This window comes from Macrotis lagotis, chromosome X (assembly GCF_037893015.1).
Source record: "Macrotis lagotis isolate mMagLag1 chromosome X, bilby.v1.9.chrom.fasta, whole genome shotgun sequence".
In the NCBI taxonomy this organism is placed as follows: domain Eukaryota; kingdom Metazoa; phylum Chordata; class Mammalia; order Peramelemorphia; family Peramelidae; genus Macrotis; species Macrotis lagotis.
Window position 1 is genome coordinate 188678090 of NC_133666.1, and position 26541 is coordinate 188704630.

At 37.0% G+C, this 26541-nt stretch overlaps 1 long non-coding RNA gene across 4 annotated transcripts in view; it reads left to right on the forward strand.

Annotated features, from left to right (window-relative positions):
* The first annotated feature begins 793 nt into the window (after nt 1–793).
* Nucleotides 794–26541, forward strand: part of LOC141499790 (uncharacterized) — a 50718-nt gene continuing 24970 nt past the window's right edge. The window contains exons 1-5 of one of the 4 annotated variants that reach the window (XR_012471767.1): nt 2010–2583; nt 3761–3915; nt 7420–7581; nt 7782–7844; nt 10709–12952. This is a non-coding gene — a long non-coding RNA (uncharacterized LOC141499790). Of the gene's footprint in view, nt 982–2009; nt 2584–3760; nt 3916–7419; nt 7582–7781; nt 7845–10708; nt 12953–26541 lie in introns of those variants that run through there. The other 3 variants (XR_012471769.1, XR_012471766.1, XR_012471768.1) reach the window with 3 other exon arrangements.

Below are 26541 nucleotides of genomic sequence, written 5' to 3' on the forward strand. Positions count from 1 at the left end.
ATGTCCTGATGTGAAAAAAAAATAACAAGAAAACACATAAACTGATTAGACAGAGTAACAGACAGCTTGGCAAACCCCTGAATGTGACAAGTCTGGAGGCAGGGTCAACAAAGTATCATTGCTAATTCTCTTCTTGCTAAGGCTTACAAAGCACAGTGACTGAGACCTTGAGGTATCTTTTCTCTATGTCCCTCTTCTTCCCTCATCCAAGTTGCCCCTAATCCTTTGCTCAACAAAGGTCTTTTAGGTCTTCTATTATGTGAATTAAAATGTATTTCAATGAGGGTCTATTACTTTACCCCTTTCTGGATCATTTCATTCTTTTACGAAAAACTCCACTATGTGAAATTTCTGAAGCAGACTCCAAAAATCATTTCTTCTTTATTTTCCAACCTTCTGAAATTGGGTCCTGGACAATGAGAGTCCAAGGACTCAGAGTATATCTTGGTCTTCGTGGGCTACACAAATCATGTGCAGATGTTCCTTGCCTGGTTCCAATTCAACATGTAGCATTTTGAAAAGCTAATTTCCAAACAAGATTGAGAGGCTGGTATTAAGGAGTGATGAAGAGTCTTTGGGTTGTTTGAGAGACCAAAAGTACTGATGACTCAGGAAAAGATTGAGCAGGAACTGGATGTGCATACAAAAGTTTCAAGAAGTTGACCTTTTTCTCTTTCTTCCATGGATGTTTTGAATTAGGAAGCTTGTTCGGCAATAAAAACGATATGGGAAGTTGGAGCTTTTCTCCAGACATTCAATGGTGCCTCCGTTTCTTTCCTGACCTTAGACAGATAAGTATTCTAAAATGGCAGTACCTCAGCAACAAATGAATTCAGGAACTCTATCAGATCTGGCAGAGAAGTCCCTCTGGCAATTCAGGTTTATGCTAGCAATTTCCTGGAGTAGGAGTAGATGACAAAAGAAGTATCCCCTGTAAATGGCAACAGAGAGTCAGTTGCTAAGGATTGTGACAACTACAAGGTGAGTGACCCCCTATGATGGAAAGAAATATTGACTATGATCTCTAGAAAGGCATGGACTCATTGAGTTCAGGAGAGGGTTACACATTAAGAGGAACAAGAACATTCACAAAGGGAGAGAAAAGTATAATTATCCCTTTCTCATCATGATTTTCCTCATCACAGTTTAATATATCTCATGTTGGCCTAAAATATTAAATGGAAATTTTTTTGGGGGGGGAGTTTTGCAGAATCCACATACAACACGTGAAGGCTAGCAAACAACATAGAAAAAGTTTAGGAATTCCAAAATGGGGACGGCTAGGTGGTGTAGTGGATAAAGCACCAGCCCTGTAGTCAGGAGTACCTGGGTTCAAATCCAGCCTCAGACACTTAATAATTACCTAGCTGTGTGGCCTTGGGCAAGCCACTTAACCCCGTTTGCCTTGCAAAAACCTAAAAAAAAAATTCCAAAATGTACAAAATATATGTATGGTATTATATTATATAGATTATGACCAAATAACTCAAATTTTACAGTAAGAAATTATAAATACTCCATAAAAGAAAAAGGAAAAAAGTCAGACTGCTTCTCTGGGACAAAGGTACAAAAAATGTTACATAGATTTTTCCAACAACATGGGTTGCCATGCCCCTAATCCCCATGATGTTGAAGGGATAACTATACTTCCAAGGCTAATAGTTGGGAGGTACTTTGTTTTGGCCATATTTGTTCTGAATACATATGTCTTACTCCTTTTGTATGCTGAATTTAAACCCACTTTCTCCAAGGACTTTGGGTTCCCACCCAAATGGGAGAATGTGCTATCATTTTGTGGGAAATGTTTTATAACTAATGTTTTTGATATATTTTCTCAGTAAATATTCTTTTCTAGAAGCTAATAGAATTCTGATTGATTGCTATGGGGGGGGGGGGGGCGGGGAGCATATCTGATAGGCAGTTGTGAATAACAGTATTGGAAGGCTTAACTGTCAGAACTACCTTTAGAACTCTGAGGAGTTCAGTTAACCTGACTCTGGAAACCTACCTTCCCAGGGCAGTTGAGAGTTGGGTAAGGAGGTCTAGGGACTACTAAATTCCCTTTCTTCCTCATTTCTTTGTGTTTTGTCTTTCTAATCACGTCTCTTAGTCTTTTTCTGAAAAATTCTCAGGCTTTCCAGATATCACTCTCCTCTGATTCAGCTGTTGGTAAAGGAATGAGAGCAATTTCCCTTGCTTCAGAAAATCAAGAATTGGCAGAAACCTTTTGAAAATGGATTTAAAGATTTGGGACTATAGGCATTATGGAAATGAAGCAATACAAAACATAATCTCTTAATCAATAATTTATTTACTGCTTCCAGCTGGTTTTTTTTTTTTCTTTAAGTATCCTGCCTAATTCAAAGGTATTGTCTTGCCAGTTTTGGAAAGAACCAGTTTGTCTTGTTATACATCTTTTTTTTCCCTGAACCATGTTTATCTTCCCCTGATTCTTCCTTCTAATTGCTGATTTTAAAAAAAATGGCACCAAGGCTCAATTTTCCAACTTCTCTGAGTTTTCAGATTTATTAGCCTTTTCTTGTAATATTAAGTCAGAACTACACTACTGAGAAAACGTCAAAGGTGAGTCTGTTGTTGCCTCAGGCATATGGGAGCTGGTACTAGGGTACTATATAGTTCTGGGGACTATAGCATTCATGTATATTCCTTCACAAAATCATTTTCAAATACTAAGGATAATCATTGTTGTTTATACTTGTTTTCAAAGAGGACCAGTGATCATGAGGGTAATGTCTTTGCTAGTGCCTGAATTGAATTTAAATGATGCAGTGTTGCACAAAGTCATCATTGGCCTCAAATCATTGGCATTCACACTTCCACTGAAGTCCAATATGAAGACAAAAGTCAAGATGGCTGGTGATGACCCTGGTATCTTTGATGTCTGACCAAGTTCTGTGACCTACTAGAGAAATTTATCTAATAGATGAGATTCTCTAAATCCTCTAGAGTTTAGGAATATGTGAGTAGTTGGAAACTGAGTTAATAGCAGAGTTGCTGTGACTAGCTAGAATCTGATTGAGGCTGGCATCCATCTTATCAGTTTTTTTCCCAAAAAAAAAAACATAGCTTGAGAGGAATGCCACTCCCAAGAGGGAGGAGCAAAGGAAATACCTAGAAAGAAATAGCCAATATTTATATAGTATATTTATCTGTGTCAAGCTCTTCAAGAATATAGTCTTGGGGCAGTCAGGTAGCACAATAATTAGCCCTAGAATCAGGATGACCCCAAATCTGGCCTCAATAATTATCTAGCTGTGTGACCCTGGGGAAGTCACTTAACCCCACTGTCTTGTGAAAATAAAAAAAAATTCATTTGGTACTCACTAGCTGATAGACATTAATATTATCCCATTTTATAGATACAACTGTAGCAGAGGTTAAATGACCTGTTCAGGACCACAGTTAATAAGTGTCTGAGGTCAGTTTTGAACTTGGGTCTTCCTGACTCCAGGCCTGTTGCCCCATCCATTGCACTATATGTATCTGTCCTAAGAGAAGTCATGATGGTTGAAAAGGTAGTAGTGGGTTAGCATGACTGGTTCTGATTGCTCACCAAATTAGCACCATACCCTGCCCTGCTAGGTAACTATTCTAGGGCATTTTCAACTTCTCTAATTAAAATTAATTTAGTCCCTGTTTGTCGGTGTAGTCCAAAATCACAATGCTGCATGAAGAAAACCTAGGGAATGGTTAATAAGTAATTTCAAACCTGATTCATTATCATTTATTTTCCACCTAGGTTCTACCTGCTGAGAGGAGACTTGATTGGTTAGAAAATCTATGATCCCCTTGCTTCTGGATGAATATGGAGATCCTTCTTACCAAGAAAACATCAAAAGACTGTGGCAATTATTGTATCCATCGATATTGCCATCCATCAAATATACCATATAGGTAAATCAGCAAAATCCTGAAAAACAGTTCAGGAACCTTAGGTTATTACCTTGCCATTTCCTATCAATCAATATTCACAGATGTAGATGTATTGACCAAGGTTAGCAGAAACTCAGGGCTATCCCTGACATGAGATAGCTGCCAGCCCATAAAAAGTATAACCTTCTATGGGCAGCAGATCAATATGGTGTTTGCCCTTATGGATTTGTCTCCATTTCCTAAAGGATTATTGAGACTTGTTCTGTATTGCCATTCTCTTCTATATTAGGCTAATGCTATATCAGTGGAATCTTGTTTGCTGATGATAAACCCCAAATAAAAACAAATGACTGTCTCCCAAACACAACAGATGTGGAAGTAGACTCAGCAGATCACTTTGGAGGAGGCATAAACTTAGAATTTCCCAAAGAAGTGTCTTTCAGACTAGAGTGCTTTGGGATTAAAAAAAAATTATTTGAATGCAGCTGCCTTGAGTGGATGATAATTATATATATATATATATATATATATATATATATATAAACATATAAGCATGCACATATATATATACACATAAACATATGTGCATGTTTATGTATAGCTCAATGCTTTTACAATCGCCTTCAGCCTACATTTCCAGTCTTAATATATATTACTCTTCCATTCATGTTACTGTATGTTGAATCCAGAATGAGAGATCTTTGTGAGGTCTCTCCCCCATCTAGATCACACATTCTTCTCACACCTATCTCAAGTTTGGTTTAAAAATGAGCCTAAATGTCACCTCTCTATGGGAGGCTTATTCTGATATTTCAAGCTTTCTCCCACATTAGTTACTTTGTATACTATAATATTTTGTTTGTGATCAGTCCTGGATGAATCTAGTCTTCATGGGGGACAGACTGTTCTATTTGTCTTTTTGTAGCCTCAGAACATAGACATTGTTTACTAAATGCTTATTGGTCAACTGACACTTTTTTCATATGGTGGAATAAGGAAGTGTAAGTATCATTCCCATTTTCCAGAGAAGAAAGTGAATTTTAGAGACTTGCCCAAGATCTCATTGCTAATATGTAGCAGAATCAGAATCTGAACTCAGATCATGCACCTCCATATCCAAGCATACTTTCTATTATGCTACACCAAATTCACAAAAAGCAGAAACACTATATTTGCTACAATTCTTTTCAACCAACTAATGATTAGGAAAAAAAATCATTCTTTTCATTAACCTCAATTTGAAATTTAGCATTTTTGTAAAATCACTTTGTGAAAGGGTCCATAGGGTTCACCAGACTGCCAAACAAATTCAGGACACACACACACACACACACACACACACACACACACAGACACACGAACACACAAATGCAGATATAAGATTCAGAGTCCTATATTAGAACAAAAAGTTGAATTACTGTTGGCATTCCTCAGTAGGAATATTCTCCTTCCTTTGGTGTATGTATATGCATGTATGTATGCATAGATTATACATACATATTAATACATCTACATAGATTGCATAAGTATGCATATAAGGGCATGTGGATGTATATGTATGCTTATGTACACATATATATGCCTGCACAAATTCATATATGTATATGTATATATTTATATGTGTGTGTGATTTTGAGAGAGAGAGAGATTGTTTGTGTGTGTGTGTGTGTGTGTGTGTGTGTGTGTGTGTGTGTGTGTGTGAAATCCTATTGAAATCTTTGGAACCTCATTCTCTACATAATGTGAATTACTCAATTACAGCCTTGTATGGTTATTCAGCATATGTCCTGGATTGTCTGTTATGGTGTTTCACTATTTTCTACAGAACAAAGAAAGAACGTTCTTGAATCATGATGACTTGTGTATAATATATATCTTTCATACACATGGAGATTCACTCCAGACTCTGTGCACGAGAAATTCGGGAATCAGTCTTTTAAATGGGAAATTAATGCAAGAGCCTTCTGTATTAGTTATATCTATAAAGAAGGTATGCCACCTTTATAGATTTAAACCAATTTTTAGTATAATAGGAGACTAAGGCTATTTTGTGATTACTTGTCCCTCACCCTCCTATTGAGGCAGCCTGAAGGATTAACCCATTTCATCCTGATATCTCAAAGATCAGAAATTTGAAGTCTCTAACTACATATATCCCTCAAATCTCTGTCCTGAGCCCTAGTCTCTTTTCTTTGTTTCCTATCTCACTTGTTGAGCTCCTCAGCTTGCATGGGTTCATTTAGTATTTCTATTCAGATAATTCCCATATGTATATATCTATCCCTCATTCCTCTTAAGTTCTGGATTCAGGTCACTAACCATTGGACATTGCTATTCAATACCCTCTATAGTCTGTCTAAAACATCTCATTTGCCCTCCAAAACTAACCCCTCTTCTAAACTTTCCCCTTATACTACTATGCTTTCAGTTAACCATATACCCAAATTTTATGTCATCCTCTATTCTCACCCCATATGTAACCCAAGGGGCAGCTAGGTGCAGCAGTGATAGAGCACTGACCTTGGAGTCAGGAGGATGGAAGTTTGAATTCAGCCTCAAATACTTGCCCATTTTGGCAAGTCACGTTTAACCATTGCCTTGCATCCAGGGCCATCTCCAGTTGTCCTGATTCATATATGGCCAGTGGACCCAGATGACTCTGGAAAAGAAAGTGAGGTTAGTGACCTAGCACAGCACCCCTGACTCAAATCCAATTGATGTGCTTGTCATGGCACCACCTCCCAATGTTGTGGTCTTCTTTAAAAATGGAAAACATCAACATATATAATCTATTGTCTTAAAGTTTTTTCTTCCTCTACAGTATTTGTGTAATCCCTTTTTCAATGTCCAACCTAGTTCAGGCCTTCATTATCCCTTTCCTAGAACATTGAAATAACCCTCTAATTGGTCAAGTCTCTTCCTCCTTCAGTCCATGCTTTACATGTCTAGTAATTTTCCTAAAGAATCAGTCTTGATCATGCCACCCTATCAAAAAGTCCAGTCTTATTACTTCTAGTTACAAATCGACCTCTTCTATTTGATGTTTAAAACTCTCTGTAACCTGGCTTTTTTTCCTGTCTTTCCAGGCTTTGAATATATTGCTTTCCTTCATGAACTCCATGATCCAGTCCATACTGGCCTATTTGCTGTTACACACACACACACACACACACACACACACACACACACGCACACACACAACCCTACCTACCTACCTACCTACCTGCCAACTTTCATTTCCTGTGCCTTAGCCTTTTGTTATTCATGCCTGGAATATTCCTCCCTCCTCATCTTCTCATTATGGATCTCTAGTTTTTTAGAGGGGAACCATAAATAGATCATTCTAAAATTCTTACTATCATTTTCAGCTATTGATGCTTCCAATGAAAGTAAAACTTTTGGGACACCTTGTTTAAACAGACAACCTATTGAGAACTACCACTACCACCCAATCTTTGAAAAAATGTGATTCAGTGACTCCTATAAACTGGATCATTTGAATATTAATTTTCCTTTTTTATATAGAATGAAACTGAGACTCAGCAAGATTAAGCAACCTGTCCAGAAGAGATAGTTGACCTATAAATGGAGGAACCAGGAATCAAAGCTATTGGAGTCAGATGATACCACTAAGTCTTCCAAGTACAGTGTATTTTAAATGCACTAGGAGACAATACATCTCTAGAGGTAATGTCATTATCAACACAACTAGTGCTCTATAGATGTTTTAGGGTTTTAAGTGGGGAGAAGGGAGTGATGAGAAATTAGCACTATGACTTAAGGTTGGAAGTCACACCTATTCAGAAGTGAATAAGGATATATCCGTTACCTAACTTTTAGGTTTAAAAATGGTAAGAAATTCAAATAAGTCTATTTTATAATTTAAGGAGATGTAAGAAGATTTGAGATTATTCCATTCATTTGAAGATGAGAAAACAGTCTTTGAGAGGGTAAGTGATCCTGTAAAAGGTCACATAAGTAATAATTGACAAAAATGGGATTCAAATTCTGACTTCCAAATGTAGAGTTCTTTATTACCAAACTATGCAGCTTTTTTTTCAAAGATTAATTGTAGGTATTTGGAAGGTTAGGGTTAACAAAAACATTTCTAAGAAAGGAGGGGAAAAAGATCATTTCATTCCAAATGATTCGGACACACTGCTCAATTTCCCGCCCCCCCTTTGATCAGGTGGTTTGCAGTATGACTTCTTGCTTCATCTTTCCTCCTCTTCCCTTCCTTCTCTCATCATCTCAGAGGGAATGACATTTTACCCATCCAGGTATTATCAAAAAATAACCTTGCAGGCTCCAGTGGTTTTTCAAGAATCTTGACCAGTTTAGAAAGAATAATTTTAATGATGGTAATGATGATGATGATGGCGATAGCCCCATATAGTTATATAACCTGTTAAAATTTTAAAATAATTTTTTGATATTATCTCATTCAATCCTAGTGTCAACCCTGGGAGCTAATACAACTATTATTCTTAAATGAGATAATGTATAAAAAGGCAGTTGTAAACCCTGGGGCATTATACAAATGTCAGATTATCTCCATTTTGCATATGAAAATATGGAGACCCAGAGAGGCTTAATAACTTGCCTAGGGACATCAATCACCTGGCTTTTTGCCCAATACTGATAAATCCACTATAGGGCAACTGTTTAATATAGCATAGGTCTTAGTTCTCCCCTCTGCCTCAATTCCCAACATAAACAAAAAAATCAGCATGTAAGAACTGGCCTTGAAATCAGGAAGACGTTGATTCAAGTTTCACCTCTGAGACACATTGTCTTTGTGATTCTGGTGTTAATCTCAGAGGCAAAGGTGCTGACCCACATGGGTTGAGGGAATTTCCTTATCTGAGAGTTCTTTATTTCAATAATATAGTTCCTAAGCCCTGAATTACTTCTGAATTTTTTTCAGTGAGACCAATAGTCAAAACAAAAGAGCAACAAAGCACATAGAAAAATCCATGAATATATATATTGTTCAGATCATGATGTACACTAGGATGTCCACTAAAGTTAGTTCTCCATTATATAAGTATCCTAAAAATGATATGGAACACAGAAGTCCCTTTTAATAACAATAATAATCTCTGAATGATAATATATCATAAATCATGTGAACCAGTATCTCTGAAGAATCAGAATTACAGGGAACTAAAAGAACAATGAAATTATGTATCATGGGATAAAGCAGATTGCTGAATATTAGCAACAATGATGTTTCAATGGGTGGTACAAAAGATGTTATCTGGGACTTGATCATTTTGCAGGATTGGGATAACAGCTGGGCAACCTGGTAGTTAGCTGGAAAGTCAGTATTAAAAGGATGTGTGTGTGTGTGTGTGTGTGTGTGTGTGTGTGTGTGTGTGTGTGTATGTGTGTGTGTGTGTGTGTGTGTGTGTGTGTGTGTGTGTCTGTGTCTGTATATGTGTATGTGTATGTGTATGTATGAAATCAGGACCAGGCTTTTGCTATATTGAGCAGTTGCCCTATAGTGGATTGATGGAAAGATAGGGCCCATAATCACAGTCACTAATTCATTAATGTATAAAAATTTTTACCTGGTTGCAAATGAATGAAAGTGAGGGGTTGTTTGGATGGCTTACAGAAGGATAAAGCCAGTTATTTAATGAGAAATTATTAGTCACTGAATCCTAGAATATTAGGGATGTAAGGACTGGGTTGCTAAGAGGTTCAAAGGAGCTTAAAGTGCTATATAAATGCCAGTTGTTGTTGCACCCAAACTAGTGAAAACTTCATAACTTCTCCTCTAGTCCTGTTAAAATTCAATGTTTATAAATCAATATAGGAATGTGCTGGGAGGGGGATGAGAACAGCAAATTAATTTGCATTAACACTTAAGGCTAGAAAATTGATAAAATGATAAACCAAACCCTGATTTTTAATTGCTGATTTCTGAGATGGTTTCATAAGTTTCCTGGAGCTGGCTCCAGAACATCCTGTGTAAATGAGCCTTTCAATTTAACAATGAGGTAGATAAATGGGGCTCAAAGAAAAGGTGGGGAAGCTAGATGGCACAGTGGATAGAGCACCGGTCCTGGAGTGAGGAGAACCTGAGTTCAAATTTGGCCTCAGACACTTAATAATTACCTAGCTGTGTGATCTTGGCCAAGTCATTTTTAACCTCATTGCCTTTCTAAAACGAACCAAAAAAAATCAAGAAGGAATTGTTCCAAAGTCACACAGCTAATTGACATCAGAACCAGGAGCATAAACCAGTGTCCTAGACTCAGGATCAAACACATTTTTTGTGTTCCTGTTTTTCAGTTGATTTCACACTCCTCTGTTGTCTGTGATTGTGTTTAATCTGGGTCCAACAGAATTAGTTTCCTTTATCTACTTTAAACTAAGGTAACAACAGCTGCTGCTTTTCCAATGGTTACTTACTTGATAAAACTGTTGATAGAAGTTTTCGTGTTTATCTGCCACCATTTGTTCTCTTGTTAGCACAATACTGATATTGCTTATGATTCCGGCATCTTCTGAGAATTTACATATGTTCTTACCTAACATTTGTTATATTATTTCAAGATTTACTGAACTAAGACTTAGACTCAAACAGCTTTACAAAAACTTCCTTAATTTAATAATTCTTTTCCGGGGCAGCTAGGTAGCATACTGGATAAAGCACTGGCCTTGGAGTCAGGAGTACCTGGGTTCAAATGCGGTCTCAGACACTTAATAATTACCTAGCTGTGTGGCCTTGGGCAAGCCACTTAACCCCATTTGCCTTGCAAACCCCCACCCCCAAATAATTCTTTTCTTTTTTTTTTTCCCTTAGGTTATTACTCTTGAAGTATCTCTATCCAATTCTTCTGGAATCACAACTTTATGAGCTTCCATAATATGTAACATAGATTTTAGACTCTTAGAGGTCAAATGGGAATAGGCAGTTATTTAGTGTCACTGGTAGCCAAATGGGAATTCCTTCTACAAGATCCCCAATAGATGATCATGTAGCCTTTGTTTGAATATTTCCAGTGACCAAGAGCTCACTTATTTGCAAAACAACTTATTGCATTTTAGAAAAGTTCTAATTATTAGGAAGCTCACTTATACTGAGCTGAAATCTCCCTTTCTATAATTCCATAATTTCCATATCAATAAAGGCCACAGAACTCTTATCCCACATAATAGTCCCTTAGATAATTAGTAAATTACTATGTTCCCCTAAATTTTCTCTTCTCCAGACTTAAACAACTTAATATTACCCCCATTGTTTAATTTAAATTTCATAAGTATGCATTAATCATGTTAGAGATACTGTATAAGGTGCTGAGTATACAAAACAAAAATGAAAAAAAATCCCTGCCCTCAATGAGATCATCTTCCATTAAAAGAGATACAATACTTAACACAAAGTAAATTCAAGGAATTCTGGGGAGGCAAAAGTCACTTAAAAAACTAGAGGAATAAGGAAGTTTGCCCCTTAATAGGGATATTAATGCAGCTTGAGCACAGGAAAACAAGGCCAACACTGATAATGTTCTACTGAGAGGAAATAAACCATCAGAAAGTTAGGCCAGAATGATGGGAACAGGTTCGTGAGGACCTAAGATGGTCTTGAGTCTCCAAACTGGCAAAATCTGCTGGGTTTATAAATCACAATCTGGCATTAGGAGGAAAGGTGTCTGGACTTGGTAGGTAAATCAAGACTGGGACTGATAAATTCTCCCTACTGGGGGACAAGGGACTTTAATACAAAGACCTTGCTTCTACTGGGTAACTTAAGTGATGTGAGCATCCCCAAGGGCTGCTTTTAAGTAGGATAGGAGAGCTACTAAAGAACATACTTAGAAGATGGCATCTTGAGTTAACACTTGGTTTTGACCAGGTCCTGGTCATCCACCTCTGAGATTGTCAGAGACTCTTAGAATATGGCTTCTAAAACTACACAATTCTTCAGATGTGGTCTGACTAGTTGAGATATTGCCCTACCAGTGGCCCAGGCTATTACCTGTCTTTAGGGTTGTGCAGGCAAATGTATCTTTCCCACTCCCCTCCTCCAGACAAAAATGCCTTAACATTTCATGATTTAAGACAAGTCAAGGAAACCAAACCCCAGTTTTGCTGATTTTCTGAGCTGTAAGGCTCAGGCTGAAAATTGCTTTGAGCTGGCTCTTAATTTTTTCCTACTTTACTTACTTAGTATATTACATTTCTAATACTGAACAGATTACTCTCCTGTTCAAGTTTTGGTGGCTCCCTACTGGACCTAGGATAAAATAGAAAGTCTCCCTTTTGGCATTTAAAAGCCATTCACAATCAGCCCACACACACTTTATTTCCAAATTGATTTTGAATTTAACATGAAAAAAACCACTGACTCCAAAATCAGAGGCCATATAGGTTCAAATATAGCTTTTGATGCTACCTGTATGACCTTGAAAAAGCTTATGTTCCCTAGACTTTGGTTTCATCATCTGTAAAAATGGAGTTGGATTAGATCCATTTTAATTCTAGATCTCTGATCTAGGTCTGTTCCAAGTCTTTGATCTATGAATTATGAGTATTATTCTCATGTATTTTATGTTCTGGTCAAATTGGCTGATGTGCTATTTCCTGCATGTGATAGTTTATCTCTGCCCTTTGCACATACAGTGTCCTACACATGGAATGCACAGACTCCTCATCTCTACTTCCTAGCTTCCTTCAATGTTGGACTATAAAAGTCCCTTCATTGACTATAAAAGGGCCTTCTCTTTTGGGAACAATTGGTATCATCCCAGTGAAATGCATATAAATGAAAGCTAACATTTATATAGCTTACTGATGGAGTGAGGTTCTTGGGGCTGACTGAATTCACTAGAGACTCAGAAATGAGGGGCATATACATTTTATTACACTGCCGTATGGTTATTGCAAGCAGGCTGATCCTTAAGGGATGAGTGGCTAATAAGGGACAAGTGGCTAATAAAGGGATTTTGCACTGGCTTAAATATAAGGAAATGAATAACATGGTATTTGTGCTGGAAGGGTTAGGGGTTTGCGAAAGTGTAACTGAATGTCAGGATGCTCGAGGAAAATTAGCTCATTGTTGGGTAACCATCTGTTCTCATTCTTTGTAGGCCTCAACCTCCCTCCCTTGTAAGATGGTCAGGTTGGCCAGTTTAGAAGATAGCTTTGAAATGTTATATGGGAACATTTCTAACAGGTTGGTAAATGAGGCAGCAAACTTTCCCAGGGCTGGAGCAAGACAATTTTTTTTTACATTTTTAAGAATACCCAAGGTGTTCTTTATTATGTATGCACAAGATCAGCACAGGTTTGGCAGTTTGGTAGCTTAACATTTTTTTTTCTGCCTAGAATTTCCTAATGCAACATTTACTATGAAACAGGCACTATATGCTAAACACTTTTGCAATACAATGATCTCATTTGATCCTCAAAACATTCCTGGGAGATTGGTGCTGCTATTGTTCCAAGTGTACAGATGAGGAAACTGAGGCAAATGGAGGTTAAAGTGACTTATCCAGGGACTTGGGCAAGGGAAGTATCTTGAGACAAATTTTGAATTTTGTATCAATTCACCTCTTCACATTGTTCATGTTGTCCACTCTTTCTTCCCCACCCCTCTATGTTCAGGAGGAGAAAAGCTCCTTAAAGGCAGGTTATTCAGTTTTTCACTTTGTAGTCCTGGCTCCTGCAACACTAGTCACAGAGGTCTAAAATAAATGAATGCAACCTAAAAGTGACTGGACTATTTTAGTAGCCTAGTCACATCTAAAATTCATCTTGAACCTGTGGTCAGTTGAAATCCCCGATTTAGATTTATGCTTCTTTGTCAGTGCCAGTAAGTAAAACTAAAATCCATCCATTTCAGCCCAGGCTTTCATTAGGACAGTCAGAATGTCCCTGTGAAAAGCAGAGAGTAGGGCAAAGAGTAAAAATCATCAGGGGAAATGGTACTTTAAATTTGTTAATTTTTCAATTGCACACAAAAATTTCATATTTTAAGTTTTTGACTTCCATACTTTTCTATCCTCCTATTCCTCTTCTCTATGGCAGCAAACAATCTGATGGAGGTTGTATATATACAATCATGTTTTAACATATTCCAATATTAGTCGTGTTGGGAAAGAATTAGTATGGGGTGGGGGGACCATGAGAACAGTTTTAAAAAGTGAACATAGTATGCTTTGCTCTGCATTCAGATCCCATAGTTTTTTCTTTGAATGTGGATGGCATTTTCCATGATGAGTATCTTGGGATTATCCTTGATTGCTGAACTGCAGAGAAGAGCTATGTCCATAATAGTTGATCTTTTCACAATATTGCATACAATATTCTCCTGGTTGTTCACTTAACTGTTTTCATGCAAGTCTTTCCATGATTTTCTGAAGTCCAGCCTTTCACAATTTCTTAGAGAACAATAGAACTCCATCGGATCTATATTCCACAACCTGTTCAGCCCTTCCCCAATAGATGGGCATCCCCTCAATTTCTAATTTTTTGCCACTATAAAAAGAGTTGCTGTAAGTATTTTTGTACATAGTATGGTACATGAGTATCCTTTTATCTCTTTGGGATACACACCTAGTAGTGGTATTACAGCATCAAAGGATATGCACAGTTCTCTTGCCCTTTGGGCATAGTTCCAAATTGTTTTCCAACAGTGCATTGTTGCCCTGTTTTACCACATTTCTCTAACATTTTCCTCTTTTTGCCAGCCTGATAGGTATGAAGGGCACCTCAGTTTTAATTTGTATTTCTTGATTTTATATGACTATAGAGAGCTTTAATTTCATCTAAAAACTACCTCTTCATATACTTTGACCATTTTTTTTTTTTAGTTTTTGCAAGGCAAATGGGGTTAAGTGGCTTGCCCAAGGCCACACAGCTAGGTAATTATTAAGTGTCTGAGACCGGATTTGAGCCTAGGTACTCCTGACTCCAAGGCCAGTGCTTTATCCAGTATGCCACCTAGCTCCCCCTTTTGACCACTTTTTAATTGGAGAATGAAGTGTATTTGTATGAATTTGACTCAGTTCCTTATATATTTTAGAAATGGAAGTCTTAAATCAGAGGCATTATCTGTGACAATTGCTTTCCAGTTTTCTGCATTATTTCTAATTGCAGTTGCATTGGTTTTATTTGTGCAAAATCTATTGTAGTAGAAATCCATTTTGCATTTTATAATGTTCTCTATCTCTTGTTTGATCATAAACATAAAATAAAAATCTTCTTTTCCATGGATCTGACTATTCCTTGTTCTTTTAATTGGTTTATGATACTACCCTTTATGTCTAAATCATACATCCATTTCGATCTTATCTTGGTACGTTAGGGTGTAAGATATGGGTGTTTGTCTAATTTTTGCCATACTATTTGCCATACTATTCAGTGCCATACCAATCTTATTTAGGTAGAATTGTCATTTTTATATTAGCTCAACCTACTCATGAACAATTGACATTCTTCCAATTTAGATTAGAAATGCTACCATCCTCAGATATCCATTGAACCTGATTTTTCCTAACACCATTTTTTCCAATTGCATGTAAAGACAATTTTCAAAATCTTTTTAAAAAATTATGAATATCATTTTTTTGCCCTGCCCTGCCTCCCCAGAATGACTTGTTTTAGCATTCATTTTTGAAGAAGACCATGACAGCAGAGAGATGATGCCATGATAAGCTCATGAATTGGGATTTCAAAGGGTGCTGTTCTAAGGCCACCAGTCTTCTCCAGTTCTCCAGAATCACCTGGATCCAGTGGCCAGATATGAATCAGGTTGACTGGAGATAGCCCTGGATGTGAGGCAATCAGGGCTTGCCCAAGTGACTTGCCCAAGGTCACAGTTATTAACGAATCTTGAGGTCAGATTCTTCCATCCTCCTGACTCCAAGGCCAGTGCTCTCATGCAATCATATATTTTCACATTAGTCGTGCTGTGAAATGAAATAAAAAGAAAATTCACAAAAAAGTGAAATATAGTATGCTCCAATCTGCTCTAGACTCAATAGTTCTTTCTCTGGATGTAGATGGCATTTTCCATAGTCTTGGATCATATTGCTGAGGAGCTAAGTCAATCATAATTGACCATTGCATAGTGTTACTGTTACGTTCTGGTTCTATTCACTTCACTCAGCAGAGTCTAATCTCAGATGCTCTAGCAAAGGTCAAAAACTCAACTCAGATGCCCTTCCCTTTCAAGAAACTAAGCAATAAGGTGACAATTTAGAAGGAAAAATGTATAAACTGAGTTGTCTGGATAGATACTTGGAAAATTATAAATCCAGTCTCCTTTCCTTCCCCTACTCTTTGTTCCTATTCCACCATTCTGAGAAAATACAAACTTTGATCTAAGCCTCAAGCAAAACAGTTCCAAGTATATATTTTTCCATGCCAATGCATTAACTATTTCCTCAAGACTGGGTGCTCCCATGTGAAATGCAACAAAAGGCAGTGTCAGGCAAGTCTACCAAAATTACCTCTCAGACAAATGGACATGATGCATATCAACTATTTAGTCACTCTTAAACATGATCAAATAGCTAGTTTGTCAGATCCTGGACATGAATATAGGTCATCTTGACTTCAAGATCAATTGTTCATATACCATTCTGCTGCAATATTGAGTTCTGTTACTTAAAAGTTCAAAGAAAATGATTTATAATTGTATAAATTTTTTTAACATATACTTTCCTCATAGTGACAATGTTAAGCATAAATATTATTGCCATTTTGCCGATAAGGAAATAAACTAGTAAGTCAAGACTAAAATCCTAGACCTTGTCTACCAACAGTTCTTTTCTCAAAATATTTCATTGCTTTTCTAATTGATAGGGTAATCTTTAGATTTTGACTCCTCACAGAATCATAGTGTGGATGAATGTGATTACATTGTGTATGCTGAAAAATACTGAATAGATTTTCCTAGGACTTGAGGGGGTCACACATTTCCAGGTGCATTATCCAGATAAACCTAGAATAATCAGATGCCACAGTCATGTGTTATTTCAAATTCTGGCTCTGTAGTGAAAAAACCATACACCCCCATTCACAGATAATGGATTTCTTGCTTCTGTCTAGTCTCTAAAGAGAGCACAAAGCTATGCAAAAGAGAACTAGTTATCAGAATGCTTTCTTCAAAGTTCATTTCAATCACAGAGGAAATCACTGAAGTGTTTTGAGTGGAGTATCAGCAGCCCAAGTCCTTTTGTTGATTTTGTGAAGGGCAGAGGAAGCAATCTTACCTAGACTTGTCACTCTGAGATTTCTGGATCACACAGAGCCAAGAAAAGTTGGCACTTAACACAGATGTTACTTTGAGAGGGCAATGAGATAGGCTAAGCTAAAGATTTCTGTAGCCTGGTTTCAAAGTTTCATGATAGCATGTGTGTGTTTTTAGTTTCAAAATAACTAGCCAAAAACAAGTTTGAAAGCAAGAATGTATTCCATATCAAATTAAATTCATCTGCCTTTTTTAGTCATCTTACACCATTTTTTTCCATTGGTTGTATAACTAGCTTTTATAGAACTAGAAGTAAGCTTAGAGATTAGTCTGACTCCCCTTCATTTTACAAATGAGAAAGAAGGCAAATCAAACCACTACCTTCAATAACACATCCCCTCAGACCACAATGATTTATCCCCTGAACCCAAGAGCCTTGCCCCTTAGACCATTACTCCCAATCCAATCTCTATAACCCATTCACAGAAGAAACCTCTTTGGAGGAGTCAGCCATCCAGACTAATGACCAGCTACAGAGCAGGCAAGAGGAAGCAGCATAAGCTATAGGCAAGTCCTTCTCAGACCTTGATTGGTGATAGTCTATAGCAGTGAACCCAAAAGGTATTGTCTTTGCAGTATCCCCCAGACCACCAGCACTCCTTCCTGGATAAGTGATTTCCATCACTGAGGTCAATCAGGGGCAGGTATTGTAGAAGACAGAGCAGTGATTTTGAAGTCAGGAGAAACTGAGTTTAAATCTGACCTCAGACAATAATCACCTATGTGACTTTGGGCAAATCACTTAACCCCATTGCCTTGCAAAAAAAAAATCCAAGTCATAAAGAGATCAATCACCATGAAGTTGAGATCCCCCTTCCTCACCATTGCCAACACCAGTTGCTGACCACCTGCCCACCATTGAAGAGCCAAACCCAAGACATCTGGAGATAGCAGAATCCTTCCCAAAGTATTATCCATTTCAGGTCTCTCAGCCCACTCCTCTAAACCATATGGGAGAGAGATTTATTTTGACAATTTCATCTAAGGGTGCTGTACTTAAGCAATAGAAAATGCAGAAAAGAAAGCTCTCACACCACTGTCCCATCTTGGCACTTTGAAGTGATTCAACATCCTGATTTTATTAGTGTATATGACATTAAAAAGGATGTGTTATCATTTGCTTTGCTTTTGAATAATGACCTTTTCATCTAAAACCTATATGTGTGGGGGCAGCTAGGTAGTGCAGTGGATAGAGCAACAGCCCTGGAGTCAGGAGAGCCTGAGTTCAAATCCAGCCTCAGACACTTAAAAATTGCCTAGCTGTGTGACCTTAGGCGACTCACTTAATCCCATTGCCTTAAATAAAAATTAAAAAAAAATAAAACCTATATGTTGTTTTCCTTATATGAATGTGAATTTTCTGGGAGCAAAGACTTGCCTCTTCTATTTATATTCCCAATACTTAACCTGGTGCCTTACACATAAATGCTTTTTCAATTCATTCATTCATTCATTCAGTTATTCATTTATTCATTCATTCATCATTTAAATGAAGAAAGTGAGCCTTAGAGCCCAGGTTTCCTGAATTCCAGAATAGTCTTCTGACTACCATACCTTGCTGCTCTTCTTCTTATACACTATATTTCTTCCTCCCAGCTAATCAGGAGCTATTTTGATTAAATATTTAAGAAAGGAGGATCTGTTCCTGCACTGAGAAACTCTACCCATAGGCATTTGTAGTTAATGCTTTCTCCAAATATTTGTTTCTGTGCTCATGTTTGTTTTGCTCTTGGTATATTTCACCTGGCTCTTTGTGTCTGTTCCCAAGGAGGGGATGGAGGGGAAAACTATATTTGTTGGTCAAGAGAATGAAAAGTTGTTTGTCAAATATCCCTTTAGAATTTGGGGGTTGGGATATGGGACTAGGTTGTTTTATAGATTAATTGTACTTAATTAGGTTTTTGTCATATGGAATTATAATACGGTTTTGGGGAAAAATAAAACCTAAGATAATGCTAAAATAATCTCTACAATATTATTAATAATATGAAATTGTATGAATTACCATAAAATATTAGATAATTATGTTAATATAATGTATTGTGGCAAAATGGATTATATAATATATCAGAGTAAATGTATCACATAATATATGTTATGGTAAATGTACCATGTAATATATTCTATAAGTTATAGAGATATAATATATTAATATTAATAATAATAATAATAGGATAATGGCTAGACCTGTGATTTCATTGATATGGGAAACTCCTGGGTGAGGTAAACTCCCTCTGTCCATTCAAATGGGTCTTTTATTCAATTTATAGTCTTTGAGTGTTTATAGCTTAATCCCAAGAGAACTATGATCTGATTAATTTTAATTAGAGTACAAGAGGATGGGTAGTCTTCCATCATTCTTTTGAGAACCAATCATGGGACTTATCTCCAACACAATGACACCACTCTTATCCCCCAATTTTTCCTTAAATGACCACTGTAAAAGTTCCCAACCTCCTTATTTCTGAGTCCTTGTTCACTGTTCAGGATAATTATAACCAAATCACTATCCAGGAATACATAGCAATAGTAATCACTAAACAAACACCTTAGAGAAAAATATAACCATCTCCCCCGCCCCCAACCCCCAGCATACCCAACTGTATCTATGTAAGGACCCCTATCTCTAAAAGATCCCTTATGTACAAAAATATTTATAGCATACCTTTTCATTATAAAAAAGAACTAGAAACAGAGTGGGTGCTCATCAGTTCAGTAATGACTGAACAAAAATATGGATGTAAATGTAATGAAATATTAAATCTTACATGTTAAATATGCCATATTCAAAGAACTTTGGAAAGATGAACTGAGATGGAGTGATGTGAACAGAACCAGAACAATAACTTATGTAATAACTACATTTTTGTAAGGGAAAACAACTTTAAAAGATTGAAATGTAATGAGCAATCATAACTCTAGATGATGGTTGTCCTTCATTCTTGAAGAAGACCACGACATCAAGGAGGTGATGTCATGACAAGCACATGAATTGGATTTGAGTGAGGGGGTACTGGGGTAAGTCACCAGCCTCACTTTCTTCTCTGGAGCCATCTGAGTCCAGTAGCCAGCTATGAATCAGAATGACTGTAGATGGCCCTGGAGGTTGGATAGTGAGGGTTAAGTGATTTGCCCAAGGACACATAGCTAGTAAGTGTCTAAGACTGGATTTGTATGCAGTTCCTCCTGACTCAGGGCCAGTGCCCTATTTGCTGCTCTATCTAACTGTAGAAGATTAATTATGAAGTATATTTCCCATTCTTTGACAGAGAGACTACAGGTAAAGAGTGAGTCGTGTGTTCAAACAATATATGAATTAGTTTTGTTTTTAATTACTCAACTTTTTTTTTTAAAGGAGGGTTTATTTTGGGGGGAATTTGGGGAGGGGAAGTTAGTGGGTTTTGAAGGTGATCTATGAAAGAAATCGAGAAAAGAGTCAGTTAATAAATATTTATTAAGGGCCTACTTTGGACCAGGCAATGTGCTAAGCCACGAGGTTGTAAAAAAAAAGAGATGAGAATAATTGATTATAATCAGAAGGACTGTAATTAAGAGAGATAGTAAAGATTTCCAGCAGAAGCCAAAGACTTGAAAGAAACTAAGAATGACAGAAAGCACAGATAAGGAGGGAGAGCCTTCCAAGCATGGGAGCCAGAGAAAAGGCCTGAAGTTGGAAGATAGAATGTCTTGATGGAGAAACAGCAAGAAAAGTCATTATCACTGGTTTGCAGAGTGAGGGAGGGGAAGAAGAGGGAGGGATAGAGTGTAAGATCTAACAAGATTGGAACTATGAAGCTTTGAATAAAACCCAACAGAGAAGTTTATATTTGATACTCGGGGTAATAGGGAGATACAAAAAAAAAAAGGAAAAAGAAGGAATCAATGAGAATACAAACAAGCAAAGAAATTATGTTACTATTGCATAAATTTAAATATCACTTTAAAATGAACTATCTGTAACAGACAATATTTCATATGTTATTTTTTAATATTTAATGTGTTGAAATGTTTGTGTTGGATGATATTTGTAAAGGTGATCGTGAAATACCAATTTTTAAAAAGTTATGATACACTAATAAATATGGTACATGGATTTTGAGGTGTTAAAAATAGTGAAAAGGTGGGGCAGCCATGGGACACATTGGATACACCACCAGTTCTGGAATCAGGAGGACTAGAATTCAAATCTGGTCTCATGCACTATGGCGTAGTGGATAGAGCTCTGACATTGTAGACAGGAAGGCAGAAGTTCAAATCCAGCCTCAGATATTTGAACTCACATAACCTCAGACAAGTCACTTAACCCTGATTGCCTTTCATCCAGGGCCATCTCCAGTTGTCCCAATTTATGCCTGGCCACTGGATGCAGATGTCTTTGGAATAGAAAAGGAGGCTGGTAACTTAGCACAGCACCTCCTCACTCAAATCCCATTCATGTGCTTGTCATGGCATCACCTCCCTGATATCATCATCATCGTTGTTGTCGTCATCATCATCATCATCATCATCATCATCACTAGTTATGTGACCTTGGGGAAGTCACTTAATCACATTGCCCAACAAAAACAAACAAATAAATAAATAAATGGATAGATAAATGAATAGATAAATAAATGGATAGTAAAATGAAGATATTGGACAGCATAGTCTCTGAGGTCTCTTTCAGTTGCAGCTCAATGAACCTATAATTTAGATCTTGGAAATGACCTAGTCTAACTCCCTCATATTACATATAAAGAAATTGAGAGTCCAATTGAAGCTTTCCAAAGCAAATAACAGAGCTGGGATTTAAAAAATAAAAACCAATCAGGTTTCCTAAATTCAAATCCAGGGCTCTTTCCCTTTGTTCTACCCCAAATGAGATTACTTTGGTTATGAATTCAAAGCCTTTTCATTCCTTTCAATCTCTTTACCCATTAACTTGAGCCCTTCAAGCAATAATATTGATAATGCTACTGGGAATGCTCACACAAAAAGCAGGAGTGTTATTTATATGCATATTTTGGGGGGAAGTTCCAGAGAACAGAGATGTATTTTCCTTCTACTTCCTGACAAACTTGCTTAATTCCCCAGCGTGGGTTTGTTTTTCGTGCAATTCAGTTTCATAATTGAATCTTCCAGGCCGGGCTTCACAAACCTCAGAGACATTCCTTATTCATGGCTCAGGGTCACTGATCCATGATTGATGTCTCCTACTGATGAAGGAATTCTATTGTTGAGGAAGATGGACTGGTGTCTTGGAGTGAGCCTTGCACCTAGAGTTAAGAGACCTGTGTTCACATTCCTGCCTCAGTATCTTATTAACTGGATGAATTTGAACATTTCCCTTAATTCCTCTGAGTCTTTAGGTTATAAAATGAGAATAATAGTTGCATAACTTACCCCATAAGACTGCAGTGGGGAAAATCCTTTAGAAAATTTAAAGTTCTAAAAGGTAAGCACTTTTGTCAGAAATTCTAGAGTCCCAAAGATTCAATATTCATTTTAAGTAGTTTTTCCCTTTTCTTGGCTCATATGTTCCCACTCAAGAAACCTGGGAAAACCTTCACATGATATTCATCACTCATTTTACTAAAATCATTCTCCTGCTTGCAATCACCCAGTTCACCGTATTAAAGAAGATTCTATTTTACATATGAAGAAACTGAGACTCAAGGATGTTAAATGGTTTGCCTAAGATCACACAAGTGACAGATCTAAAATTTGAACCAACCTGTTCTGTCTCCTGAGTTAACTGGTTTCTGCTCCTTCTACTCCTGCTTTCTACCATTCCCAAGACCCAGTCCTGCACAGTTATGCAACATGACTCTCCCTTTCATAAAGTTTCTCAGGCAAGGTGAGGAAAAAAATCTTAAGTAAAACAAGAGACTCAGAACCACAGAAGTTATCACTTTACCAATAGAACTGTTTTCCCCATCTTTAGCTCTTTTCTTCTATTCTTCAGTCTCCATCTGTGACCATCTTTTCTTTTTATCTTGGAATCAAGAACTAGAAAAGATCTTAGAAATCATCTATCCTCTCCTCCTCCAATTCAATCAAACTCATAATCATAGGATTGAAACTGAAAGAGAATTCAGCTAGCATCTAAACTAATCCCCTTGCTTTACAGATGAAAAAACAGGTATAGAGAGGTTTAGCAAAGGACACAAAAGTAGTGATTAGACAAGTTGAAATTCAAGTCAAGTGCTCTGATTTGAAACCCAAGGAACTTTTGTCACAAGCCTCCTTTTGGGCAGCTACCATCTGTATAGAGACAACATGGAATTAGGGACAGAGAGTTGGGCCTAGAGAAAAAAGACCTGGATTCATATTTCACCTCTGAACCTTATTAGCTATGTGATCATAGAAAAGTCACTTAGCCTCTGTGAATCTCAGTTTCTCCAACTGTAAAATTGGAAGAGAACAATAATACCCACAGTATCTCAAAAAATTTTTGGGAGATTCAAACGGGATCATCTTTCTTAAATATTAGCAATCTGTCCCATGTGAATTTCAGTTATTATGTTTTATTTTATATATTATAATTCAGTTATATAATAGTTGTATTATTTTGATAATATGATCATTTGTTTTTATGATGATGATGATAATGATGATGATGATTTCCCCTGAAATATAGGAAAGAAGGACAGATCAAATTGGTAATATTTATAACTTTAAACAACTATTTTTAATATTGTTCTCTCCTCATCAGAGTTGTTTAGTTGGACCATTTAAATGATGTTCAAATGTTCAAGTCTGTAAGTATCAAGCATTCAAATGGAACTAATTGTACCTTTCCTCATTTAAGTAAGTGACAAGGAAATATTTAGTAGATTAAATCCATGTTCTGCTTGTTTGATTTAGAGCAGTCATCAGGATCAACCTCATTCCTATTCTGTGAGTGGAATGCTATGTAAACTCTACTAGTTGTTGCCAAATTAATTCAAAGTTCTCGAAAATGAGGGGTGAGATTTTGTCCAAGGAACTTTGCTTACATTTGGTGTATAACAGAAAGAATATGAATGGATTCTAAAATCAGAGCTAACCTACCATAAACCAGGATGGAGATTTTTTTCCCACTAAAAAATGCTTAGTTTAGTACCTGGAACATGAAATTCCACCATTAGATAGTCATTCCTTTGTATTCATTACTGCCCTTTCTATAGAGTCCTTTAAAGGCAACACAATGAATCTTTAACTCTTTTGAATGAACTGATCAGATACTTTTTCTCTTTCAGAGAAAATTGAGTACAACATGATTAATAACATAACTAGATTTGTAGAAAAGAGATGAAAAGGTGAGGTCTGTGCCACTATTTGACAGAAGGGTGATCCCCTAGAGAATTCTGGAATCTGGGGCAAATTCTGTTGAAAAGTGTGAAGTCTGTGGAATGATGACTCTTCTACAGGCTTGAGACAGATTGAAAATTAGTACTGTAAGCTGAAGAAGTAAAGGAACAGGGAGACAGGTTCTAGAAGGGAGAAGGATTAGAATGTAGAACAAAACAGAAATCAAGCAGTGGACTTATTGGGGAGAAGGGAGAGCTGTCTAGAGATTCATAAATGAGAACAAGAATCTGGGCAAAATTGAACAGATGTGAAAGGAAAAAGTGCTTGCTGAGTGATGGTGGCATAAAAGGAGCAAGAAGTAAAGCCAACTCTTCCTCCTGACCCTGATTGTTAGGAAGTGTGGATTTGAGAGGGAGCAGTGATTCTCCAAAAGGGAACTAAAAAACAAAGGCATCCTAAGCTACATTTCTTTTTATGTCCTATTTTTATTGATAACTTTTGTTCTTATATCACTTTCCTTTCCAAATATATCTCTCTTCTCCTCTTCCCAGCAAGTCATCCCTGTAGTAAAAATTTAAAAAGAAAAGAAAAAAACAGTTTAACAAAACCAGTCGACAAATCAATTATATCTTACAAAACACACAATATGCCACATCCATTGTCTCTCATCTCTGAAAAAAAATTAGTTATGTTATGGCACCTCTGCTCTGGGGCCAATCTCAATCATTAAAATTCTACATTTACTTTGTTTTTATTGCTTCCATTTACTGAATAGTAGTCATTGTGTAAATTGTTTCACTGTTTCTATTAAGCTAGATTTCAGTGAGCACCAAAAGAAGGAATGTGAAACGGGGAACAGTTGCAAAGGGCATAGAGGAAAGAGAAGACAGAGGGACATAGGAATGAAGGAGGGTAAAGGCTGATTTTATTAGGAGGGATGGAAGTGCTAATGTCTTTGCTGAAGATCTTATTGTTGATTCTGGTGCACTTCTCTTGCCATGACAATTGTTAAGAAGTCTGCCCCCAATGGGAAGATTGATCCTGGAGAAGGGCATGACAGATCCAGGGACAAGGGGATGGCAGTTCAGGGACAGGATCATGGAGTAATTAGATCAAGTGTAGTGCTAAGTGAAAACTGGGTGGGAATGAAATGGGAAAAACACATGCTCTGCTCCCAGGGTAGCAGCAATTGGGGAAAAGTCCCAATCTGTCCCATGCTAGTTCAAGTTCTGCATGTTGCTGTCTATAACAAACATATCATAATAGCATTCAGACTTTAAGTGTGTTGTTCTTTAAAGAATCTGCAAAGTGATTGCTCCTCAAGGGAAGAAGATGAGTTTATCAGTACAAATGATTTCTCCATCAAATCCTATTGTGGTTCCTAGCTGCTATGGCTAAACTAATTCTCTATTCAGGGGACACTCTTCTGGTGATAAAGTTTAGCCTCTAGCCAGGCTCATTCCTATAACAGATAGACATCTGATCGGGACAAGAGCTTATATATCAATGGCATAACCTTGGAGAACACAGGGCTGACCACCTCCACACCATGATGAGGCATTAGGTGAGGCCAGAATAGCCTTATGATAGTAATAAAGTAGCAAATTTTTTAAGAAATACTTCAGTTTCTTTGTCTAGTTGTTAATAATAATAATAAAAATAACTATATACCTGAAGTGCAGAAGATACTTGAGCTACATTTGATTGATAAAAATCCTGAGAATATCTTCGATTGCCTGTTTCTATTATAAATGATGGAATCTATTCTCCTTTCCTCTCTCTAGTTTAATTGCCATTGCCAAAATCCTGATGAATTTTTATTTCAGTATGGACCCAGGTTGTCTCTTTTCCAGCTTACTGTAGACTCCTCTTTATTATACTTCCTCTTTCCAAGTCTTTTCTCCTCAAAAACACTGCTAAAAAGAAATGTGTGTGTGTGGGGGGGGGGGATGCCATTGGGTGTGAAACAATACATTTAATGTCAGATTTTTAATTTATTGATTATTTTGTTGATTTTTCTTTACTATCTATTCTTTTTTCTTTATTAAAAAAATTATACCCAATGACTCTCTGGGATGAAAAAAGGAAGACTGAAATTTAGATGT